Genomic DNA, 17,826 nt, shown 5'->3' on the forward strand with positions numbered 1-17,826 from the left:
TTGCTGATGCACATTAAGAGGGCACTATGGTATCTTTTACAGTCCAGCAAATAGAATAATGAGTCAGTCATGAGTCAGAATCATTGATGGCATTATGCCACCATCAAGCTCTAAAGGACTGGCGCTGTTGTTGATAGAAAATACCCCACTCTTGAGAGCACCCAAAGCTAGCTTTCTGTACTGAACTAACAGTGTGAGTGTGTTCTTTTGCTGGGGAAATAGACGTGGTGGTCCAGTCATCGTTGTGGTTTTTAAAATTTTTTTCATTGATAAACTTGATATGACTGTGATTTTCTGTTTCCTCCATCTCTGGTGGTGAGTTTTCTGAAGATATTCTTGATTTCTCCTGATTTAAATCACAGCAAAAGAGACCTAGGTAAATCTCAAGAGAGACTGCCTATGACATCTGACTTGAAAAGTCAATCAACATTGACTTTTATGTCATACATTATGTTGAATAAGGAGGGTCTGACTCAAGCTCAGTGTGGTTTAGAGAAGAGAGCATATTTGTGTTTGTTGGTTTGTTTTCATGTATTTTAAGGTCCTTATTGAGATATAATTGACTAATAACATTGTGCAAGCTTACAGTATACACTGCGATGATCTGATATATGTACACACATTGTGAAATGGTTACCACATGAATGTTAGTTAACACATCCATCACTTCACGTAGTTACTGTTTTGTGTGTGGTGAGAACATTTAAGATCTATTCTCTTAGCAGATTTCAAGTGTACAGTACAGTATTGTTAACTATAGTCACCATGCTGTACCTTAGGTCTCTAGGACGTATGCATCTTATAACTGAAAGTTTACACCCTTTTGACAAATATCTCCCAGTTTCACTCAACTCCGAACCCCTCTAGCCACCATCCTCCTTTGTTTTTATGAGTTCGCTTTCTTTAGATTCTACAGGTAAGTGAGATTGTCCAGTATTTTTCGTTCACGGGAGAGACTCATAATGGAGCAGTTGAAGCCAAAGCACTGATAAGCAGAACAGTCACAAATACCAGTAGGCTCACCGTGAGTGGAGCCCTAGTTGTCACAGGAGGCGGAACCGCCCGGACAACCACTTTTGTCTGCTTATCCGCACAGGTGGGGCAGCAGCGGTCAGTTGAACTCAGCAAACCTGGGTTCCATACTGTGTGCCTGCATGAGCCAGGCACCAGGGAAGCGATGAAGAGCAGACGCGGGCTTTGGCAGCACACAGCCTAGAGGCATTTAATTACATTCACAACTAACCCCATGGGAGGCAGGAGAGGTGGAGGAAACTGAGACCTGTGGTCCCGGAGCCTCAGGGAAGGCTTCTCAGAAGATATGCCTTTTGAGCCCATTCTTGAAAAGCACCCCTCCCCCACCCCGTAGAGAAAAGGGGAAGGGGAGTTCTTAAAGGGACAGCTCATACTCATGGAACTGTAAAAGAAGATGGTGTGTTAGGGAAATTTGAGAAGTGGTTTGAGGTGGCTGAACCAGAGGATATTTGAGGGTAGGTGAAGGGAAATGAGGCTGGAAAAGTCGGTAGGATTCATACGTAGCGTCAGGGATCTTGGACTTTTTCTGGGTCCCAGTAGGTAGCTGCCCTAGAATTTCTTATGTAGGTAAGTGACATGATCAGATTTGTTATTTTAGAAATAAACCCATGGGTAAGCAGTCAGATCCATTCCACCTGCCTTCACTAATCAAGGTTGTTTGAAGACTTGCCTGTCCTCCAAGCGGCACCTAGCCTAAACAGTTAGATGTTTGCCAGAGTTATTTTCCAGGAACTTGGAGTCAGCAACATCTATTTTGAGCTGAGCTGGTTAAGACTGGATCGGACCACCGACCCTGGGCATGCTTAATTGTCTGCTCCGTGACCTTTTGACATCGGAGGACCGAAAAAAAAACGCTACCCTTCAAAGGTGCAGAGACCTGTTGCCTAGTTACGCCCGTGCAGAAGGATGATTCCCGCACCTTTTTCCAATCACCTTCCCCCATGCCTCCCACGCCTCAGACCACTCGGCTTCTTCATTCGTGCCCCATAAATACTCCAAGCCCCCTTGCCTTCAGGGAGGCGGATTTGAGATTTGTTCTCCCATCTCCTCGCTTGGCTGCTTTGTTAATCAACCCTCTCTTTGCTGCAAACCTCTCGTTGCCTCAGCGTTTTGGTTTGCTGTGCGTCGGGGCAAGACGAACCTGGTTCAGTGACAGACAGCTCACTATGAAGAAGAAAGATGGTTGGATTGCACTGACTGACAGGGCAGAGGTGTATTTTTTTAAATAACAAACCAATAACTTGTCTTACTCTTGCACAATGAGTAGGATTTTGCCAGCATCTTCATAGGGTGAAAGGAAGCCTGGTATTTATCACCAAATCTTTTGAGGTAAATATAAAACAATGCTATATTCCATTTTTTGAGGCCAGTTATCCACTACAGTGTGTGAAAAGGAATAAAAGTGCAGACAGACAAGGGATTGCGGTGGTTCTGTGTCAGGGAGTCAAGAAACCAGACAGGATATTTAAGCTATGGCTATTGGAGTTGGCAAGGGTTCAGCTCCAGAAAAAATAAATATTCTGAGTTAGTGGTGGTGATGAAAGTGACGTAAATAGAGTGGTCTGTTCCTTTTTGTGCTGTTTAGGGAAAGGAAGCTTTAAACCTAATGAGATGGGCTCTTGTGAACAGCTTATTCCTTCTGTTTGCAGCTCTTTACTATTTACAGCTCTTTGTCAACAGTGATCTAAGGATCTTCCCCTTAGATAGTTGAGACCTCATAATTTGTTTCCTCTGAAATGTTTCTATCAGTGACATTGCTCTGTAGAAAATTGATTTTTGAGCTTTTAGGGAACTTTATTCCCAATTTATTTGGGAATAGAACTTTGATGAAAATCATGAAGTCGTTTATTGATCAAGTGTTTATGCAGTGGTGAGGGAGGGACTGACCAATCCTTTGCCTTCGTGGAGTTTACAATCCAATGCAAATGTTGCATGATAGTCACTAGACTTCGTTTTTGATGCTGCAGTCCTCTTTCTCCTAACACGTCTCCTGAGGAAGCAGTTGAAACTTTACAGATTATATATATTGGAGCCCAAACTCCGGTTCATTGGCAAAAAAAAGTAGCATTTATATTAGAGTTTTGCTAACAGCATGTTGGTAAAAAACCGTGTTCTTTCTCTCCTGCTAGCTGCAGGTTGCTTTAGTCTTTGGGCCACTATTTCCTCATCTGTAGAATTCATAGGTTAGACCAGATTAGTAGTTTTCAACTCTAGCTGCTGATTAGAATCACCTGAAAGCTTATCCTTGCCCAGGTGAATCAGAATTGCCAATTGGAAGAGGAGGTAGATGTGTATTTTTAAAGCTCCCAGGTGATTCTTTTTTTTTTTTTTTTTTTTTTTTTAATCAGGGCTGAAATTCACCGGATTAGGTTGGAGGTCCCAACTGGAATTCTATAGGTGAGTTTTCTATGCATGTGGGTATGGAGCTTAATAATCTTTTAAATTAGTTGTCAACATAAAAAAACTCCAGTTTGTCTTGGAAAAATGGAAAGATTGGGCAACAGTTGGGCTTAAAATTCTGAGTGGTAAAAATTCAACAAAGTAAACCCCAGTTTCTACGTGGCCCACTTCGTTTATTTGTGTTACCTTCCTGGCCCTTGAAAGACATTTTCATTTGAATTAGATGGTCTCTAAAGTCTCAAATTATTTAAATTGTGTGTTTCCAAAGCAGGGAAACTAGTGCAAATAAATGGCACCTTTATCCATAAGCTGGTTGTTATATTAAATCAAAGGGAACTTAATCTTTGAAGATGGAAAAATCCCAGAGTCCAGTGGAAGGAGAGAGAGTGGCATTCAGGGCAGAACTCTACGTGCTACTATGTACAGGACACCTGCTGGGGGCAAGAGGGAGGGGGAGGAAGGGGATTAATTCACCTTCCTGGGATTTTTAATGAAGCTGTCCCCTTCTTTTTCATTCTTTCTTGTTTGAGAGCTGGTTCATTAGTTGGGATGTGACTGGCACTCCCAAGGGAGCAGAGAGGCAATTATCAGAGATTTTACTCACTTTCCTGTGAGCCTTTTGCTGCAGAAGCCTCTTGAGGATCTCACTCTCCTTTGGCTTCCTTGTGGCTCCTTGCTGTGTCTGCCTGAGAGCAAATACCTGGGCGGAAGGACTGATTTGTATGGCTTATTGGTAGCTGCCTATCGTGAGATTTAAGTGGGTGTATTTGAATTAATAGGATTTTAGTTTTTACAGATTGAAAATATGTACTTGGTTTGTGAAAAACCTCTTGCCCAAACTGAATAATCCTTAAAAAAATTTTTTTTCACTAGGAGTGATGGTGCTTAAGAGTATAAACTGGTAAAGAGAAGTAAATAAGCCATAGAGATCTAATGCACATCACAGTGAATATAGACAATTCTATTGTACTATAATTGTGTAATGTGATAAATATCACTATTAGCAATCATATACAAATATATAAATGTATCAAAGTAATCTGCTGTACACCTATGATATATGTTGTATATGGTGACAGTAATAGAAAGTAGCATTTAACTATCTGCCAGAAGTGTTCCAGGTACTTTTCATAAATATCCAATTTATTCCTCACAACTCTCCTATGAACTAGATGTTGTTATTATTCCTGTTTTATAGATGAGGAACAATGAGGCTCAAAGCCAGTTATTTGATTTCCCATATATCAGAGCTATGTTAAGTGAGATCCATTAACCTGTATAACCAGACGTCTGTTAGCAGTTTTTGGTAAATTCAAATGTGTATTGGTTTTGACAAAGACAAGGCACACTGTTGTATATTAAATATCAAGCAAATTATTTATTATCCACATGACCCTGGGAGACAGTGCCCCAGTCTCCTTGCTAGAAAAAGATGGTAATATATACCTGACCTCAGTCCATAGGGATATTTCCAGGATCAAATGTGATAATGAACGAAATGTATTTCATCAACTCTAGAAATTGCCCATGTGTATTTTAAGTAGGATGTATTCACTGTGATGCAGAATATGAGATGAACATTCTTTTGTTAAAGAATTGTTGATTGTTAAAAACAGCAATCTGTGGAGATTTTTCCATTTGAGGGATTTAATCCCATTAAAGATTTTTATATTGACTAGACAATGACAATTTGTCTCTGAAACCCAGGCTGAAAGTTGATTTTGTTTTCCTACTGGTTGCCTGCGGGGTCCCCTTCCACGCTGTCTAGAGGGAACTGCCGCTAAGCTCTCTTCAGTGTGAATGGGTAATGTGATGGCTTAATTTCTCTTGTTGAAGCCATGTCTATTCTTCGGTGCTGAAAGGTTGCTTGTATGTACTCAATCTCTGCAATAAGTTGACACATGATGTGAATCTGCCCTTTATATAGCTCATGCTTAAGTTGACACATGACGTGACTCTGCCCCTATACAGCTCATACTAACATGTGAGGGAAAGATTAGTTGGGAGCAGGAGGATAATGGGGGCACAATGTCTCTTGTCTATTAAGTAATTTAAATAATAAGTTGAGCCTTTCATTGTTTATGTGTGGTTGTGTGCTTGTCATAACTAATTATCTTGTTGCAAAAATAGCAGCCTTTAAAAGTAAAAAGCTGAAAACGGGTCCATACTCCTAGGTCTCCGTCCCTGTGAGAGTGTGTGCACATATAGTATGTATACGCCTGTGTGTCTATGCATATGCATACATGCATAAAAATATGAATATGTACGTGGTGTGTGTGCGCGTACTTACTATAACTAGTGCTATATATAATTACTGTAGTGAATTCAACAATGACAACAGGAAATATAATCTTCTCCAGTAAATGCTTTAGCTGCCCAAGAAACTTTTTTGTTTTTCATATTGTAGGATAAAATAAACATTTATTTTAAAACAATTTTCTCATAACATTCTGTTTGGCACATACAAAACCAATATTAACTCTGAGTAATCTTATGAAAATAGTGAAGGATAAATGCTGAGTTCTATAATCTCTTCTCTATTTAAAGACTTATAAAAACTCCTAAATTTTTTTTTTTGAAATTAGTATGTTTTGTGAAGTTTATGTTGGTTTCAAGATAATTTTAAGTCTCTTAAAGGTTACTTATTAATACAAGTTTTATCTTGTTTAAACTCAGTTAATGAAAATTTCTGCTTAAAGGAGAGGGATTTTACTTCCAACCTCTTTAGTAATGTCTAACTTGAAAAAAAAAAGCCAAACTAGAAGCTCTATAAACCACACCACCAAATGCCTGTTTTTTGACATTAATAAATTAGGCTTTTGACTATATCCAACATAATAAATTATCTACTTGTTAATACTTCTGTTTCAAAAGCTAAATGCCAGTTGTCATTACTGTGTGTTTTAAAGGTTTTTACTAAACTTTTGCTCCCTGGTGTGAATGTGGACAGGGGAATTGACATAATATTCGTTAAAAATTCCAATAGTTTCATATATTATGAGCCTGTAGGCAAGGTAAAGAAGAAATTGAAAGACTAAGGAGTATGGCAGTAACACAGTGAGATGGATGGACTACTTCTTTGTGTTTGCTGGCTGGGCTAGAGATTGATGAGTAAGTTCCATTGTCTTAACACGCTAATGATGATCTAGCTTTTTGGAGTTCAAACTACTACATCTCCCACTTTGAGAGAACAGCTTGATAAGCAGACCAGTCATGGACGTTTGAGACCTCTATTCAAATCCTACTCTTATCACTTCCTACCCACATGATATGTATGGACTATATGTGTCCCCCCAAAATCCATATGTTGAAGTCCTAATCCCCAGTGTGACTGTATTTGGAAATAGGGCCTGTGTGGAGGTGATAAAGGTCAAATGAGGTCATAAGGGTGGGGCCCTAACCCAATAGGGCTGGTGACCTTATAAGAAGAGGAAGAGACACCAGAGCTCTCTCTCTGACACCTGAGGGACATAGTGGGAAGGCAGCCATCTGCAAGACAGAGTTCTCACCAGGAACAGAATTGGCTAGCACCTTGGCCTTGGACTTCCAGCCTCCAGAACTGTGAGAAATAACTTTCTGTTGTTTAAGCCACCTAGTCTGTGGTATTTTGTGTGGCAGCCAAGCAGACTAAAATACCACCACCATATAAGCAGATACTTAAATTTAGTAGATAGGTAAGTAAGTTACTTAAAATTTCAGATTCTGGCTCTACCATTTACTAGCCATATAAGCACATTACTTTTTTCTTCAACCTTGCAAAATGGTTTTGTTGTGAGGTTTAAGCTTTGTTTGGCTGACAGGCAGGTTGGCTGGATGAATTTTGCCATCTCCCTCATTCTCTCTGTTCACCACATTTGGTGACAGCAACCTTTTTCTAAATTTAGACCTCATTATTTCATTATCTGCATAAAATTCTTTGGTTGTTCCTCAGTGTTCTTAGAATAAATCTTTACCATTTTCCTCCAAGCCATGTGGTCTGGCACCTGTTTACCTCTTCAGCTTCATATTACAACCCTCCTTTTTGGCAGTGGCCACATCTATCTTCTTTCGGGTCCTTAGACTCTGCACCTCACTATGCTCCCCACTGTGTCCCCCTTATGTAATGACTGTCAGTTCAATTGTCATTTCTTTAGGGAGGCCTTTCCTCCGTATCCTTGACTGGCTATATGTTTATCTCTATGATTACTTAATTCACGTTTGTCTTTCCCCCAGCAGCATGAGGGTGGGACTGTGTGTGTCTGGTTCCAACTCTGCCTTCAGCACCTAGCTCAGTGTTGGCGTCATCACCAGAGCTGTCTGAGTATTTATGGAAGGGAACATGAAGAAAGGAAAAGAAATGCATGAAGATCTCATCCAGGGAAAGTGAGGTGCAAACATCAAACCTTAGGGAGGTGGGGTGCTAGCAGAAGAGACTGGTGGGAACCAGCTGAAGAGTGGAAAAGCACAGGCGATGAGTCTTAGCTTCTTCAAGACTTTGCCTCTGGCATACCACCCGCAACTCAGACACCTAAGCGGTTAAAGAAATAATCCTTCTGGTACGCAGGCTTCCTCTTTTTGTCAGAGGCCTGGGACCCAGGGACCAAGAGCTGCCTAATAAGAGGTAAATTCTGATGAAACTGTTCAGGGCCATATTTTGGAAATCAGATCTTAAAAATGAGTGGTTGAGCTTCCCTGGTGGCGCAGTGGTTAAGAATCCGCCTCCCATTGCAAGAGACACGGGTTCGAGCCCTGGTCCGGGAAGATCCCACATGCCACGGAGCAACTAAGCCCGTGCACCACAACTCCTGAGCCTGTGCTCTAGAGCCTGCGAGCCACAACTACTGAGCCTGTGAGCCACAATTGTTGAAGCCTATGCACTTAGAGTCCGTGCTCCACAACAAGAGAAGCCACCACCATGAGAAGCGCACCACGACGAAGAGTAGCCCCCGCTTACCGCAACTAGAGGAAGCCCACACACAGCAACAAAGGCCCAACACAGCGTCCCCCCCCAAAAAAAAAAAGAGTGGTCAGTCTAATGCTCACCTTTCCAATCCAAACACACTGACTTGAACGAAGAAACTGGGAATTACTGTGTATAGGGCTTATTTGAATTGTTGGTTTTCTCTTGTCAGTCTGTTACAGGTCATAGCTCTGTTTCTGTCGTTAGAATGATTTCAGTGTTTCAACCTGGACTCTCTGAGTCATAAGTATTTAGCATGACCATGGGAATTATGAAGTCGCTTACTAAAATGAAGCTAAATTAAAATAATACTTGGTTGGGATTTTTTTTTTTTTTACTTTTGCACCCAATAAAGATGTAAGGGAGGAGACTTTAAATTTTTAATAATTTTATTAATTCAGATATAAATTTAAGCTATTTTGTCATAATATGTAAACTAGTTTCCCCCATAGTAGACCTATTTTCTAATAGGTAATGAGATTCCCAAATATTTGCCTTGTGTAAGGTTACAGTCAATTCCTTATTATTGAGAGCAGGTTTCTTCCTTTGTGTCTGGCTTATTGTGGTTATGAGACTGAGTACTTTGTTTTAGATATTTGACGACAAAAGTGTGTTTAAGAACACATGTGTATATATAGTGAGGCCCTCAAATCCGAAAAGGATAGAAGGGTGAAATGCCAACACTTCCTATTGTATAGTTTTTTGTTAGGGAGGTGTAGCTATTCACAAAACACGTTTCTGAAATGGAAAACTAGAATGTGCTAAACATAGCATCTAACTTAAGCTTTTGAAAAACAAAGAAATTTCCAGAAAATAACTCATGATTACTTAGTTTCAATATTACACTGATAACTGTTTAAAGACTACCTTATAAAAAAGTAAGGGGAAAAGTCATGATTTTAAATGATTTATTTAACCTTTTCCTTATTTAATTTATAATAAAATTACTGTCATCTCTGTAAACATTTATATAATAATGTTTCATTTACTTTTCCATTAAAAATTACTAAAATAGGGGCTTCCCTGGTGGCGCAGTGGTTGCGAGTCCTCCTGCCGTTGCAGGGGACACAGATTAGTGTCCCGGTCCGGGAAGATCCCACAAGCCGCGGAGCGGCTGGGCCCGTGAGCCATGGCCGCTGAGCCTGCGCATCCGGAGCCTGTGCTCCGCAACGGGAGAGGCCACAATAGTGAGAGGCCCGCGTACCGCAAAAAAATAAATAAATAAAAAACAAAAATAAATTACTAAAATAAAGAAGGAGTCCTGGTGAATGAGAGATAAGTATTTCTTGGTAGAAAGCTAATCAAGTCCTGCTATAAATGTATATTTAGAGAGAAGCACAGTAGACAAGCTTAATGACTTAGTCAATGATATGACTTCAGGGAAAATGTTCTTATGCCATATTGGCCATATCTTTTAATACTTGCATTGAAAATAAAATTACATTCCAAGATAATGAGGATTGTAGAATTTGACAATCGTTTTTTTAAATCCTACATTGATTAACAGCAGTATAAACATACATTTTTTGGTTAAATCTGAGCTTTTTCTTAAACTAAAATCTTAGTTTAAACTAAAATATTTTCCTGGAAGTTTTCCACATGGGATAGTCATCTTTCTGGAAATACGAAATAAAGGAGAGGTGGTTGGCTGGAACACAAACCTCTTCAGAGACTTTTCAGCCTATAGCTGTAATTTATATATTTTATCCTATTTATCATAGAGTTTTTAAAGAATATTTTAAAAGTAATTTAGTATTTTTATCCCATTGATTTATTTTTTTAAACAAGGAAAAAATTTGCTCATAGCACATTCAGAGCTAATACTAGATTCCAGGTCTTTGACTTCTGATGCAGTTTGCCTTCATCGTCTGCTACCTGCTGTTGGCTACTTGTCCTCGGAGTTCCTCAGGAATCTGCATTGGTGTTTATTGAGAATTAATGATGTGCCAGCACTGCTGTGGGTGTCCAGGTTCTAATAATGAATAGAGTTGACATTCTGACTCAAATTAGCTTTCTCTCCTTGTTCCAATGGAAACTGCCCCTTTGCTTCATCTGCAGCATTGAGTTGCAAGTTTCTTTTTACTTTGGAAGTTTTAGAGAACGAGAGTGGGGCTCTCATCAGAAACACCTGTGTGAAAAGCTCAGCTGCCTCGTGTGAATGAGGTCTCTGGAAGGTGATAGATGACGCAGGTAAGAATGCAGGTAAAATATGGACCTAGTCAAGAGAAAGGAACAAAGCAAGTGTGAAGCAGAGGGAAAGCAGGAGGGTCATGACCACGTTCTGTGGTTGTGTGCTGACAGGCTGAAGGAAGAGCAGACCAGGGATGTCTCAGCCACGTTGCCTCAGTTTTGCCAAGTGTATGATGGGGTCAAAGAGGGTTGAACTAGGCGATTCCTAGAGTCCTTGGCAGAGGTAATATTCTCAGTTATGAGTGTCTATACACACACACAATGCACTTGCTAATGTCTGTCATTATGAGCATCTTCTGTCTTCTCCACTACAAGTAAAATAATCTGATTTTTCTTTCCAGACTAGAAGTAACTAGGTCATAGTGACCCAAGTGAGTAAATTAAGCAGACTGAAAAGGTACACTAGGTACACTGGGATGTACTTATTTGGGGGAAAATGATGAAAAAATGAAGCAGGAAAAGATTCTCTTTCCAGGAATAATTGTTCCCTGTTGCCAATTGAGCAACTTTGTGACCTTCTTGAAAATAGAGAATTCTGTAAATAGTGCTGGGACAGTAGGTGCTGTGTGACACAGAGCCTAAGTTAGATATGGTGAAAAGGAATGGAATTATGTTGGTTAATAATGAGCACCTGAATTAAAAGCAGAACAGCTGGGTCCAGAGGCAGCTGTCAGGTTGGCAAAGCCAGAGGAGTAACTTTGGACAGTGTTTTTCTTATACTGAATGTAATGATTTTTAGGAACAGGTTTCTTGAAAATATGTCTGTAAATGTTGGATAAGGTAAATTTCAATATGAACTTTTGAAGTCTATAAATGCAATCATTTAATTCTGACTTTATGACAAATTAAATGCTAGTTCCAAATAACTTTGTTCTAGAAAGAGGCCTCTCTTATCCTGGGAAAGGGGCAGTTTTGGAAGTTTGAGACAAGATAAATATTGCCTGTTGTCTTCTAACAAATTACTCTCCCCCTTTTCATTGGGAGAGGTTGGTCCAGGGAACTTATGATAGCCTGATGGGAAGAGTGGGAAAAGGAAGATATTCCATATATGTATGATCTGTGAACGGTTGGTGAAGGAGGTAAGGTGGTGGGAGGGTGTTGTCTTAACCCATTTGGGCTGCTGTCACAGAACCACAGGCCCAGTGGCTTATAAATAATAAACTTCTCACAGTTCTGTAGGCTGGGAAGTCCAAGATCAAGGAGCTGGCAAGTTCTCTTCCTGGTTCCTAGGCAGCCATCTCCTTTCTTTGTCCTCAGGTAGCAGAAGGGGCCAGGGAGCTCTATGGGGTCTCCTTCGTGTGGGCATTGATCCTACTCGTGGGGGTTCCATGCTCCTGACCTTATCACCTCTCAAAGGCCTCGCCCCCAAATACAATCATATTGGGCATTCGGTTTCAGTATTTGAATTTGAGGGGAACACAAACATTCAGTCTGCAGCAGGTGAATTGTACCTGTTGGGATTTTCACGGCAAGCTTTTGAAATGGGAGAGATGGTTAAAATTATCTCTACTTTACAGATAAGGAGATTGAGGCTTAGACCTATTCACGTCTAGTATGGTCTACTTTGACAGACCAATCCATTATCTGTCTCAGCCTATACTGAAGGAGATGCCAGAGAGAGAGAGAGAGAGAGAAAGGAGTCTCACGGTGGCAGGGAAAGGGCCCACGTTCTCCTTGCCAGTACTTCTGCCACCCTTGCCTCTGCCAGCCAGGTCCAAGCACCTTGTCTTAGAGCCTCACGAGACCTTCCCCTCTGGCCAGTATTCAGGCATCTTCCTAGAACCCTCATTCCCCTGACAATAGGAACAGCCAGACTCGCAGGCCCAGTGCAGCACCGAGAGGAGGCTCCCTGGACCCAGAGACCCAGGACATCCTTAGACGTGATTCCTCTGATCTCAGCGTCACCCGCAGAACTGAGAAATAGACCTGTTGGTACCAGAACATAAGCATAAGCTGTGTTTGAGTTCCAAGTTTGGACTTTACCTGGGCTGTTGCTTCATCTTCTAGCTGTTTACAGATTTTTTTTTCAGTGTGAGTTACTTTCTGGAAAGTTCCCAGAAAGTAACTGGGAAAGTATTCAGCGGGGACGAATATTCCTTTTGTCTTTCAGAAAAGCATGTTGAGAGTTAGCCTGTCTCAACAACCTAATAGTCTCACCTCCTAAATGGGGGTGGGGAGGAGTATGTGTGTGTGTGTAAATGCATACATGCGTAAACATATATGCATGTATATTGCTTATTTGCTCAAAACCATGTCTTACAATTAACTGCTCTTTCTTTTCATCTAATATATCAGAAGAATATTTCAATTAGCAAAATATGAGAATCCAGGGCTTCCCTGGTGGCTCAGTGGTTGAGAGTCCGCCTGCCGAGGCAGGGGACACGGGTTCGTGCCCCGGTCCGGGAGGATCCCACGTGCTGCGGAGCGGCTGGGCCCGTGAGCCATGGCCGCTGAGCCTGCGCGTCCGGAGCCTGTGCTCCGCAACGGGAGAGGCCACAATAGAGAGAGGCCCGCGCACCGCAAAAAAAAAGAGAATCCAAATTCATATTTGTATTCCCAACAGATTTCCTTCAGAATCTGGTGGGTCATTCCACCTATAACTGTAGTAGGATGCAGATGTTCTATTTGTATCCCATTGCTGCCTCATTCAAATGAAATGTGAGTTTTGGTCATTCCAAAGCCCATCAGTGCCTTCCTGATGATTAGAGCTAATCACCATACACTCCTTTCAGACCTAAACTTTCTAGAGAGGAAGCCTTAACTTTGAGACGAGTTTGCCACAGACCTTAGTCCTAGACTGAAAGATCTCGCCTTCTGTGAGGTTCATTGTAAAACAGAAACGTCCCCTGCCCCTTAGGGCTCTGGTTTCAAGTAGTTCTGCGTATCTCTTATTCAGCTGAAGGAATACTGAATTCAGTTTGAATCTAAATTTGGAGTAAAAAAATACCACTCAGTAGAGCTGCTTCTGTGACCATTTTGCCTTCCAACTTGCATTTCCTTCTTTGCCTATCACCCCACATTCTTGAGGAGTTTGTTTATAGCTTTTGTGGACTGGCTTTAATTATTTTTCAAAAATTCATTGCATCGAACCTATTAGGATAATGCACTGAGAATATCTATTGAGCTCCAGCAGACTCACTGGGAATGTGTGTGGGGAGAAGCCTGGAGCAAGGTAGCAGGTCCTGAGATTGCTTATTTGTGAGGTTAGGAGTTTCTGTTTATACTTTTGTAAGCTGCCTGCAAATATTTGAGGACCTTTCTGTCCCTACCTTCAACTGGGCCGGTGCTCAGCTCTGGAATAGTCTGCATCTTGATGTTTTTCCTAGGAAATGTGTTTTCCCTTTTCCCTCAGATTCCTGGTGCCCGGTGTAGCCCTTTTTTGATTTGCTCTTGTTCTGGCAATAGGTCAACTGGCTCTCATGGTCCTTAACATTTTGGGTAAATACTTCCAACAGTGGTGACTGGAAGGAATCCAAATCAATTCAAGGCATTTGCATCCACTCTATGTTTAAGGAGTTGGATCTTAGTGATATTTTTTCCGTTGGTTAGTGACTTAAGAAATATGACTGAAAGGAGAAGCTACTATCTGAAGAACTAATGGAAAATCAAGCAAAATTCACTTATTATGTAAGGAGTGTGGTCAGTGACCTTCCTTACTACCCAAATGTTGTGCCGTTGGATCATGTGTAGAGAGTATGGAATTGCAGGTAAGTGCGCATATGGAAGAAGCAGACTGCCTAGGTTCAAAGCCCAGCTCCACCACTTGCTAGCTATACAGTCCCTGGCTGTATTAGTTAACCTTTCTGTCCCTCAGTCTAGTTTTCCTGAGGATTAAATGAATTAATATTTGTTAAGTGCCTGGAACTATGCCTGGTCCATTGTATGTACTCCATGTCTGTGTTTAAATACTTGATGTTGGGATTGTTGTTCAGATGGAGGAGACAAGGGTCTTGAGAGGCTCTCACATGTTTCTAACGTAACAGAGTCAGTCAGTGGTGGAGACAAGAATACTTTCATTGCCCAGTGTCCTAGTGGAGAACTATAGCTCTTAAGAGTGCTGTGGGGAATGAAATACCCTGATGAAAACCAATCAACATTATTAAAGGGAGGGTGGGAGCATGGGAACTAATGATTTATTTATCCAGTGGCTTAGTCAATAAGTAATCATTTAGTGCTTACTATGGGCCTTTGGCACTATGTTAACATTGTGGAGATAATGATACAAATATAAAAGAGATTTATAGAACATTTACTTAACCTGGGCAAGATGTCTTTTTTTTTTTTTTTTAGGGCTGGTGACCATTCCACTGATGACTCTCTTGTCTTAAATTATAGGACAACTTCTGTGTATAGCATGGTACAGAATAGCATTTAGCTATTCTAATGGTATAGCATTTAGCAGAATTTGAAGATGAGTTTGCTGACCTTAGGTTGGAAAACTGCAAAAGGTCAATAGATGGATTATGATGGGATTCCATCCTTTAAACATCTATTGGAAGAGGATCATTGTAAGATGCTTTAACTACTTTTGGAGACATGATATTCTCTTCTTAGAGAACCTAGTTTAAAGAATGTTCTTGTTTTAAATGTAATTGGACATGAGCTTAATTTGAACCAAGAGTTTGGCCTATTCCAAACCCCCCGCATTAGCGCAACTGTGGATTGTACAAATGCTGTTGCACAAAAATAGAGGTATCTGGTACAAATATGCATAGTCAGACCACATCTAGGTTAATGGTTTCAGATATAGGTGAAATGCTTTAAGAAGGATATTGAGGACATTGAGAAGGCGGTGCCAGAAGAGTGAAAGGGCAAGAAACCATGCCAAATGGTTAACAGTATAAAGAGAATTAGCTGCCTCAGTGGAACTTGATATGTTGTTCATAAGGGTTAAAAGGACTGTCATTGTGGAGTAAGAAGAGGAGGGTTATTCTTTTTTTTTAAATTCTACTGAAGTATAGTTGATTTACAGTGTTAATTTGTGCTGTACAGCAAAGTGATTCAGTTATACATATATATATATATTCTTTTCTCATTATCGTTTGCCACAGGATATTTCATATAGTTCCCTGTGCTGTACAGTAGGACCTTGTGGTTTATCCATTCTATGTATAATAGTTTGCCTCTGCTAATCCCAAACTCCCAATCCTTCTCTCCTCCATCCCCCTTCCCCATCCCCTTTGGCGACCACAAGTCTGTTCTCTATGTCTGTGAGCCTGTTACTGTTTCATAGATATGTTCATTTGTGTCATATTTTAGATTCCACATGTAAGTGATATCATATGGTATTTGTCTTTCTCTTTCTGTCTTACTTCACTTAGTATGATAATTTCTAGATCTATCCATGTTGCTGCAAATGGCATTATTTCATTCTTTTTATGGCTGAGTAATGTTCATGTGTATATATATATGTGTATATATATATATATATATATATATATATATATATATATATATATTCCACAGAAGAGGGTTATTCTCGGCTCTTCCAGAGTAGGAGTGATAGATGAGGGACTAAGGCCTAGAAGTGGAAAAATATAAGGAAGATTTTCTGAACATTAAAATCAGACTCCAAGGAAATGGCCTGCCATATAAGCAGGGGATCTCTGAGAGTAGATCTCTTCATTTACAGCCAGACGAACAAGCTTCTGAGCCCTGGGGACTAGAGTTCTACTCCTGTATGGGAGGTTCAACCAGATCACCTCGGAGGTTCTGTACATTCTAAGTATCTGAAATATAAGTGATTTCATGACTCGGATGTCACCTCCAGTGCTGCCCTTACGCTGGTTACTCTGAATACTGTTAAAAGTCAGTGTGTGACTAAAGACTGGATGAATTGCTGTGACCATCAGCATGATTTTTGCCATATAAGCAGTTGAGGCTAAGAGTGAAACAGTTCCTTTAAGCGGGAGAGGTATGAATGTCGTAAAGATCAGATTTCTCTGTGGCTGGAAAGAATTTGCTTTCTGGGTCTTATTGGATACATCGTAGGTCATAACCAGAACCTAATGAGGTGTATTGCACCACGTGCATTCTGAAGATGAGGGCATATTCTTGGGCAGAGCTCAGAAAGCTGGTAAATGGACTAGAATGTTCTACTGAAACATGTCTGCCCACCAGCGTTGCTTCTGAGAGGGCCTGTCTTCTGACTGTGGAAGTGCCTGGTCTAGGGGGCGATGTGCTCCAGCTGCTGTCAGGGAGAGCCAGTCACTTACTGGGTGTAGCCAGGACTGGACCTTTGTAAGACACCTTCTGTGGGAGGTGTTGCAGATAGCCCCGGAAGCAGGCAGAGGTCTTTGGCAAGTTATTTCTGAAGGAAGCATTATTTCTCTGACCTGAGCTGAGAACTGCAATAAAAGATCCTCTTTGAACTTAAGTTCCTGTTTTTTTAAGAGTGAAGTGAATTTTGATCACTAAAGGTAACCTTCTGTGAAGGAGAACATTATGGTAGTATGAACCCTATTGGATGCTCAGACAAGACCATGAAGGAGGTGTGAGTAGTATTTTGAGGGCTGAGATCCTGTATTTTTAGGAACAATATTTTAATTTTCTACAATTTTTTTCACTTTTTGACTTTGATTTATTATTTCTCTTTTGAGAATTTAAGTCTTTCTCAGGGTTAAGGGGAACCAGTAAAGAGAGTTAGGCTTATTCTTGGACTGGAATTTCCCCCTCGGTGGGCTGTAATGCAGGCAGCGGAGATTGAGGGTACGAGCAGGGGCAGGTATGGTGTGATGCTGTAGAAACTGAAGGCTCAGCGCCCCTCACTTGTTGCACAAGCCCCTTCCAAAGTCCTGGGAGGGATCCTAGCAATGTGTTGTCATGGTCGTTTTTTTGGTAAACACTGCAAAATATAATGTATTTCAACCATAATTGATTAAAGTCACTCCCTCCTTCCAATTCAACTTTCCCTCCTTTGTGCTTGCCTTCGGGTGGGTGGCACTGAAGTGATTTGATCATGGGCATTTTTGTATATGTAATTGGGTGTTTTTTTTAAAAAAAAAGGGTCCTCCAAGTTGTGTAAGTTTCAGGCATTACAAGCATGGATCTTCGCCTGGGTTAGGAATGCAGTGAGTAACGAATCAGAAATTACCTCTGTAGCAGAGTTAGCCAAAACGTCAGAGATGTGAGTAAAAGTGAACTGGGATCTGTATTCCTCTCTGACAGTGGGAAACAGAGCTATTTTTCCCTCATCTTTAAGGTCTGTTTTGAATAGGAATGTCCTTTGCATGGTATAATTTTATGTATTTTGGTTAAGAGAAATA

At 40.7% G+C, this 17,826-nt stretch overlaps 1 protein-coding gene across 6 annotated transcripts in view; it reads left to right on the forward strand.

Annotated features, from left to right (window-relative positions):
• The window catches only part of GHR (growth hormone receptor), a 290,708-nt gene that overhangs the window by 17,222 nt on the left and 255,660 nt on the right, over positions 1–17,826 (forward strand). For 2 of the 6 annotated variants that reach the window (XM_067030931.1, XM_059060884.2), the window contains exon 2: positions 3,381–3,429. The exons of 3 other annotated variants lie outside the window; for them this stretch is intronic. The gene's annotated coding sequence lies outside the window, so the exon portion shown is untranslated. Of the gene's footprint in view, positions 1–3,380; positions 3,430–10,462; positions 10,562–17,826 lie in introns of all 6 variants that reach the window. One more of the 6 variants, XM_067030930.1, reaches the window with a different exon arrangement.

This window comes from Kogia breviceps, chromosome 4, assembly GCF_026419965.1.
Source record: "Kogia breviceps isolate mKogBre1 chromosome 4, mKogBre1 haplotype 1, whole genome shotgun sequence".
In the NCBI taxonomy this organism is placed as follows: domain Eukaryota; kingdom Metazoa; phylum Chordata; class Mammalia; order Artiodactyla; family Physeteridae; genus Kogia; species Kogia breviceps.